Raw genomic sequence first — 8,780 nt, 5'->3', positions numbered from 1 at the left:
GCCTACTTGTCACAACTGCTGAAGCCTGCAGGCCCTAGAGCCCATACTCCACAACAAGAGAAGCCACTGCAATGAGAAGACACCCAGGCACCGAAACGAGAGAAAAGCCCCCACAGTGATGAAGGTCCAGCACAGCCAAAAATAAATGAATAATATAAATAAAAAATTTTAAATGTTAAAAAAAGAGAGAGAGCTTAGGAGATAGAAGAGAGGGAGGAGTGACAGGAGGATACTGACACCGATAAGCATCAGTGATGTGCCGAGCACTCTCCTTATACTAGCCCAGTATCACTCTCACCCCCAGCTTTAGTAGCATGTCCACTAGCTGGTTGACCTGGAGTAAGATAGTCTCTCTGAACATCAGTTTCTTAATCTTTAAAATGGATTTGTAACACCAAGCTCCTGATATTATTATGAGGATCTGGGAACAGTGTATGGTATGGAAACTGCCACCAATCCATTTGGGGTACTTGGGCTTTGGAGTCTGACTGAGTTCAAATCTCAGATCTGCCACTTACTAGCTGTGTGACTTTGGGCAAGTCACTTCACTTCTCTGTGCTTGAGTTTCACCATCTGTAAAATAAAGATAATAATACTTGTGAGGATTAAACGATGTAATGTATTAAAAGACCTAGTAGGATGCCTGGCACGAAGTAGATGCTAAGAAATAGCATTTATGTTTATCCCTCCTCCCTTTTCACTATCCTAGAACTGTAGAATGTCAGAGTTGGAAAGTCGGAATCACCACTTAAGCCCCTGACCCCAATACAAAGGGGGAAACTGAGGCCAAGGGAAGGTAGAAGAGGTGAGGGAATCTGGTACGGAGTCCAGGGGTCCTGGGTCCCAGTTCAGAGCAGCAGACCCTGACCCCTGTGGCCTCTTCCAAATCTATACCTCCCTCGGAGCCCCCAGCAGCGGGCAGCCCAGCCCAGCCCAACTGGGCGGACTCCAGCGCCGGCGCAGGGCTGCACGGCTACACCCCTTCCCCGCCCCCTTGCTCTTGCGGCGCGAGGAGCCGGGAGGCCCGGGTGGTCTGAGCTGCTGCCGCTGCCCACGCTGCGCTTGGATTCCGGGGGCTGCCTAGATAGCCGATAGCCAAAGAGAGCGACGTCCCCGGCACTCTCACCCCGGCACTGGTGCTGCGCGGTCCAGGTGAGGGCCGGTCCGGGGCAGGGGACCGAGGGGCAGGCGGTGCCGCGGCGCACGGGTACAGGGCACGTCTGCCCACGCGTTGGCGCCCCAGGTGGGGTTCCCGGAAGTGAGTGTGGTGAGTATGGGTGTGGGATGGAGAGTGTCAGGGTGGAGGGGCTGGGGGTTATTGTGGGCAATGTTTAAGAAATTAATGTGGGCAACGTGTGTGTACTGAATGTATACAGTGTGTGCTTGGTGTGTGTGTGAGCAGTGAATTGTGGCTTCCCTGGTATCTCAGATGGTAAAGAGTCTGCCTGCAATGCAGGGGACCCGGGTTTGATCCCTGGGTCGGGAAGATCCTCTGGAAAAGGAAACAGCAACCCACTCCAGTACTCTTGCCTGGAGAATTCCCTGGACAGAGGAGCCTGGTGGGCTACAGTCCATGGGGTCGAAAAGAGTCCCACCAGACTGAAGCGACTAACTCGCTTTCTGCATGCAAAAAGTTTGTGTGGTACTTATCTACAGCTGTGAGTGACTGTGCAAGGGTAACCTGGGGGTTCCACGTGTGTGCCCAGGGTGTGTGCCCACTGTGTGGTGGGAACCATCACATGACGCTGCACGCATGCTTGTTGTGCCTGTTGTGAAACGTGTGCTCTCTATGTGTGGCACATCCATGGCTCTGTGAAGTGTGCTGAGCCAAATAATGCAAGATGAGAAGCATTCATGTAGCTCTTACTTCCCATGACCCTAGGGTGGTTCTGGCTTTTTTTACCCAGCACCCCGAAGGGCTTGGGAGAGTGAAAGCTCACCCTGGATCTGGTTGGAGGAAGTGCAGATAGTCCCATGCTCACTCTCCCACAGGCGTGCATGGATGAGCAAAGACACACACACACACACAAAACACACACACAAGAAGCTTCTTTGAAGTCTCATTGTTTAATCTTCAACACTCATGTGAATTTTGCAACCCTCTATGTAATGTTTTTATAGAGTGCACAAAAATATCTTCTGGTAAGTTCCTATCCATTGAGTTGACACAGGGCTTGGTGAGAAGCTGGGTTTATCCAGGTGGGAGCCCTCCGGCACCTGCAAAATAGGAGGAACCCCCTACCTGTCCTCCAAACTGAGATGGCAGGGCTTAGACCTCCTGGGGGAGTGCGGCAGTGTGGCTGGTACGTGGCGTGCGTGCATGTGTGCAGCAGAGTTGTGTGGTGGGACACTGGAGCTGTGTGTGGCCATGTGTACTGTGTGTGAAGGAAGGGGTCACAGTGGAGTGGGGGTGTGTCTTGCATGGGGAAACTGTGGTGGGGGGCCTTAGTCATCTCTAGTGCAGGGGCAAGGAAACTGGGCTTCTTAGGAGGAACTCTTGACTCTCAATAATGTTCTCATCTTTTCTGCACTGGCTAGGCATAAAGAGGCTACAGGACCCCAGGAGACCATGGGGAAGGGGGTTCCTATAGCAGGCCACCACCTGGGACTGTCACGGCAGGTTTGTTGTCAAGGCCTGGTTTAAATCCTACCTCTGGCACTCTCTACATGTAGGACTTAGGGCAAAACTTTTCTGTGCCTCAGTTTCTTCCTTTGTAAAATGGAGACATTAATTGTGTTTGCCTTGTAGGGTTATTGTGAGGACTGAATGAGTTCCTGGATGTAAAGTGCTTGGCGCATAAAAAACCCTTAACAGGTTATAAAACTATAATGATAGTGATGGAGCACCCCCCACCCCCCATAGTGGTTCCGTTCCTGCCCTAAGAATTCTCCAATTCCACATGCCAATGATCGCCCAGGAGCTGGGCAGGTGGGAGTCTGAGGGTCTCCCATTTAAGAATGCCTGAGGGATCCATTCCTGTCTCCAGCCTTGATCACTATTGAACTCTCAGTGACTCTCTGGCTCCTGGGAAGATTCAGTCTGAAAGAGGAAGATGTTGCGTCTCTGGCAAGGCCTGGGATGGAGCGTGGGAGAGAGGCCGAGAGGAGAGGTGCCAGGGCAGCGTGGAGCTGGGATGGAGGCCTCTCTCCCGACAAACACCAGAGGAAAGAGAGGAATGCTGGCCTGTGCTCGCGAGTGTGTGTGTGTGTGTATGTATGCTTGGGGACTGTGGTGGCAGGGGCAGGAGTGCTCTCTGCCTGGAATGAAGAAAGTTGAGAAGAGCAGGATCAAGGATGTGTGGTCCTCAGGGCAGAGCAGGCCCTGGGAGCTAGAGGGAGGCTGCAGTGTCAAGAGTTCCAGCAGGTGGGTCTGAGCTCCAGACTGAGTGGACCAGGAGACCCCTCAAGCTGGGCTTTGTTCTAGTGGAGAAATGTTTGCCTTGGCCGGGCAAGAGCCCTTATTCCTGGGTCAGTTTAGAGAAGATGCCTGGAGGCCTCAGAGGAGGAGGGGACTTAAAAGGCAGTGGCCAGAGCTGTGGAAATTTATTTAGGGAGGGCACCTAAATATATCCAGGGTGGTGGCGGGGTGCTGTGGTGCACTGGCAGTGAGGCTCAGGATAGGGGAGCGGCAGACCACTGTCCCCACTGTCCCCAGGCAGGCAGTGCCTCGGCCCCAGAGGCCCTGGATGCCACTCTGGGAGATCTGGAGAACAGAGCCCTGCGGGGCAGCGGAAGGCCTGGCCCAGACCCCATGGGCTGGGTGACAGGGTCAGCTCTCTCTTCTTGAATGTCCAAGGGGTGGAATGGAGTAATGCTGGCATCATTTCTGTCTCTCATTTCCTTTGGTCTGTGATTGCAGCTCTAATTATTGATGATTCTACAGCCCTAGCTCTAAGAGTCTGTAATCTCAACTCAAACATTCTAAAAAAGTCTGTAATCCCAATTCCAACTTCTTTCCTCCAGCTATAACATTTCCTGATTCCAGCTCCAATATTCAAGCATTCTGACCTTGGCTCTGGCAGTCTGACACTTTCAAGTTTATAAACTACCAGGAGGTCACGTCAGCAGAATTATTTGAGAAGCCCCCAGGAAAGGGCCTGCACAACCAGCCACAACCGTTGGAACTGCTTCTCTGGGCTGAGGGAAGGTCCTTGGTCCATGAGCACATGCTGCCTGGGAGGAATGACAGTGAGCCCAGAGGTTCCTTCTCATCAGGGCAAGGGAGGTGCTCGGAGTAGATCGTGGCTCAAGGGAGGGTGTCCCAGGAGAGGAAACTGTTCAGATCCCGAGTTGTCATCGTTCCCCACAGGACGAGGGACTTGTGGGATCACTGGGCTCTTGGAGGAGACACAAAGAAGAAGGGAAAGAAGAAGAAATGGGGCTGAGGAGAACCCAGAGGCAAACGTTATTATGTCTGAGAGACTCTCCAAGCACCTTAGATCGTAGAAAGATTCCTGTAGTGCTAGTAAGAACAGCACCTTTAGAGCACAGCTGAGTCTGAACTCACCGTGGGCTGCAAGTGGAGAGCTGATGGCCAGCCCCCACTTCAGCTGTGTGACTTTGGACAAAAAAGTCACTTTCCTCTGGCAATCTGGTTTGCAAGACTAAAACTCCCTGATCTCTCTCTCTGCCCACTGGGGACACCAGCACTATCATGGAAACCCAGTCCTTGGACCAGTCTATAAATATTAGTCGAATGAGGAAGCATTCATGCTAAATCGCTTCAGTCATGTCCGACTCTTTGCAACCCTATGGACTGTAGCCTGCCAAGCTCCTCCATCCATGGATACTAAAGTGGGTTGCCATGCCCTCCTCCCGGGTATCTTCCCTACCCAGGGGTCAAATCCACCTCTTACATCTCCTGCATTGGCAGGCAGGTTCTTTACCAGTAGCACCATCTGGGAAGCCCGAACGAGTGAGGAGAGAATAAAGAAACGAATGAGAGATGAAGAGAAGTGAAAATACAGCAGAAGGCACCATGACTGTGATCCCTCTTCCCTTCTCTCCACTCAGCCTCAGTCCCAAGAAATTGGTCTCAGAACTTAAAGAACTAAGGGGCGAGGTAGAGGAGTGGGGTGGAGGGGCGGGATGGGGGCGGTTCCCTGTGGCAGAACCCTGTACTGGTGGAGAGTTTAAGAGATGGGGGAGTTCCCTGGGCATCACCCCTTGCCCTGCAGCATTTCCACTGCCTGGAGCCCTGGGCAGCAGACCTGCTGATTCACAAAGTTTGCCCTGATTATTTCCCGATGATCACTCCCGAGCCCCTGAGCTGATGACTGAAGCAAAGACCTCAGGCAGTGGCTCTGGAGGCTGGGGTCGTAAACCAGTAACCCCCAAGAGATTGGTGGAAGAGTGAAGCCAGGAGGGTCCTGAACCTCTAGGCTGAGTGAGGGTGGGAGGGGTGGGAGGGGTGGGAGGGGTGGGAGGGGTGGGAGGGGCCCTGGTATGAGCAGGTGTTGGCATGAATGAAGAGAGGGGGCAGGTAGCACACACTCCCCAGGCACCTGCTGTGTGAGGCTGTCCAGTCCTTGCCTGTGTGCTCTCTGCCCTCCAGTCACCCTAACAGGAAGGAGGGGTTTGGGTGTATCCTTGACCTCTTCCTCATTTCTCATTATTCCCCATTCCCCCCATTCAATTACCAAGCCCCAGTGAACCTGCCTCCCTTGCATCTCTCCAGTGGTCGCCTGGTCTCCAGCCCTGTGACTCTGGCCAGGCTCTGGAATCCTCGCAGCCTCCCTACCTCCCCCCTTACTTCTGGCTGCCAGCAAGCTCTCTCACTGTCTCAGTCTATGTTTCTGCTGCCGCCCTTCTGCTCTGCCTCTCATAGGATCATGCGGCATGTGTGGCTTTTGTCTGAGCTGCTTCTAGCCCTTTATGCACAGAGATGCAAGTTCTAAAGCCATCGACCAGTAAAATCTGGTATTTGCTAGATTTTCATGATAACATCCACTGACTCTTGGATTTTTCACTTTTTTTTTAATTGCCTCTCCCACCTTACTGACTCCCACCCAGACATGGAAACATTGGTGCACGATGGAGCAGTGTTCAAATCCTGGCTTTGCTACTACTAGCTATACGAACCTTAGGCAAGTTACCTATCCACTCAGTGTGCCTCACTTTCCCATACCTGTTATGGTGATAATCATGGTGCCTACTTTGTGTGGGTGTGTGAGGATTAAGTGAGATAGTATAAGCACTCTGGTGAGTTCTGCGGTTGCCAGTATAGATTACCTGAATGGGCCTTAGCCATCCTGGGAGAACTGGCAGGATGAGGGGCTGGCTCTGTATGGAATGTTCTGTATCAGTGCTTTTCAAGTGTCAATGTCTGCCTCCATCCCTTGAGGATCTGATTCTTTAGGTTGAGGTGAGGCCTCCAGGCACATTCCTGACCTGCTATGGAAGGACACCAGTGCTTTTGCTCAAAGTCCACACTTCATTCCACACTGTGAGGACTTAGCTATGGATAGGATCCTTGTAAACTGCAAAGTGATTGACTGTTGTACCCCCTGGACAGGGGTTCCTGCTGGTGACTGAAGGCAGGAAGGTAGCTCTTCAGGGGTCAGTGCCCACCAGCAGCAGAGGGTCTGAGGACCCCAGGAAAAGGGCTTTGGCCTTTGGCACACACCCCCTCACATGAGAAGCCTACATCCAGGGCTGAGCAGGCTAAGTTAATCCTCTAAGTATTCCTTTTTCTCTTATGCAAGTGCTTTTGTTCCCAGGGAAATTGAGAACCTACTGTGACCAGGAACCCCACAAATCTTCCATGGCATCCCAGCCTGCCTGAGATTGTGGCAAGGATTGCCGAGCCTGGGAGAACAAGGCCTGTGCACTGGGGGTTTGCGGGTATCCCTTCCCTAGTGGCTCAGACAGTAAAGAATCTGCCTGCAATTTAGGAGACCCAGGTTCAATCCCTGGGTCAGGAAGATCCCCTGGAGAAGGGAATGGCAACACACTCCAGTATTCTTGCCTGGAGAATTCCATGGACAGAGGAGCCTGCTGGGCTACAGCCCACGAGGTCATGAAGTGTCACACACAACTGAGTGACTAGTACTTTCACTTTTTCACTTTCACTTACAGTAGTGGGCACATGTGTATACCACATGCAGAGACACAAGCACAGGCAAACATACGTGTGAATGTACAGACTTCAGGGCCACAGACACACATGTGCCATATACACACGGGTGCAGTTCCAAACACATGCACCCCTGTGAATACATAGGCACCTGCCAGGTCAGACCCACACATTGCTGACCTCCCACCCCATGCAGACGTGTGTATCTGCCATTCATGTAGGAACGTCCTCTCCCAGCCTAGGGGCCTGAGGTGCATAGTTACTTCAGCTCACGCTTTCTCCTGCTAGAATAAAGACAGCTTTCCCGGGCTTCCCAACTCTCCCTTTCCATGTCTCCCCCCTCACCTTCTCACCACAAGGACAGAGGAAGGGCTTTTCCTGTCAGCTGCCAGCCTGCTGGTTGGGAGCAGGGATGTTTTTCTCTTTTCTGAAGAACTGGTTCTGTGGAATTTTCACTTATTTCCCATCAAGGGTCAAGACCCTGCTCTGGGGGTTGCCTCAAGGCTCCACAAGCGTGAGGAGGCTGACTTTCGGATACACAGGCACGTTGAGCCTATAACAACCTCTGTCATGTGAGTAGCGCCTGAAAGTCTGCAGATTGCCTTCTGGCCAGTGTCTTGCTCGTTCTTCATGACAGTCCCAAGACTAATTGCCTTCGTTTCTTCATTTGGCAGATGAGGGAACTGAGGCAGGTAGCAGGTCGGGTTGTGATAAGAGCTCTAAGTCAGGTCATGACATGAGGGAGGGGAATGGGTGGAGATCCACTGGGCTGGATGGAACTCACATGAAGGTAGAGTTGACCAAAATTCTGGTCTCTCGAGAATGGGCTAGGGGAAGTGGTTTCAGCCTCCAGGGGCTTAGAGAAGGAGAATTTGGCTATCAGAACTGGGAGGACGGAGCAGGCCAGTGCTCCTACGTGGGCCTAGTGGAGGAGCTGGCTGAGGACACAGGCAGCCTCTCACAGGTCAGTGCCCTGCTGAGGCTCAGCCCTTAGTCCACCCTTATGGACCTGTCAGAGAAGAGGGGAACAAAGACGCCTTTGCATTGCTGTGTGCTCCAGGCAAATCTCTGCCCCTCTCTGGACTCACACTCTGTCTCTACAATGGAACATCAGGGTTGGTCACTGGGTACTCTCTTGCAATCCTGGGGAAAGCATCTACAGGGCTGCGAGTGGAAGGCAGGCTCTGGGTGCTCTATGTTGCAGCCTTGGGGGTCCTGAGCTGTAGCCTGTGCCCGCAGATCCCCAGCCTGGGCCCCTGGCCTCTGTTGTGATCCACCAGTTCAGGGACTGGCACAGAGTTGGGGCTCAGGGCCTGGGGTCTGCTTCAGGTTAGGTGGGAGCTGGTCTTGTGAGAAGATCTAGAAAGTCCCATCCATCCCTGTGGATCTCTGTCCCTTACCCTCCCTTATGTTTGTTTATAGTTCTTATCACCACCTGACCTGCTACATATTTGCTCATTAACTAAATAAATTTGTCTCCCCTGCTAGAATGTAGCTGCCGTGAGGGCAAGGAGTTTGTTTTGTGCTCTTAGATGCATTGAACATTACCTGCACAGAGAAGGTGCCTAATAAATACTTGTAAAAAAGAAAGAGGAGGAGGACTAGTCTTCGGATGGGGAGAGGCTGGCCCAGACCCACCACCGGTCTGAGGCAAAGTCCCCCTGACTGCCTTCTTATCAGACCCAAGCTCAAGGTTGGATTGAAG

This window comes from Capra hircus, chromosome 15 (genome assembly GCF_001704415.2).
Source record: "Capra hircus breed San Clemente chromosome 15, ASM170441v1, whole genome shotgun sequence".
In the NCBI taxonomy this organism is placed as follows: Eukaryota; Metazoa; Chordata; class Mammalia; order Artiodactyla; family Bovidae; genus Capra; species Capra hircus.
This window is presented reverse-complemented; position numbering follows the sequence as displayed.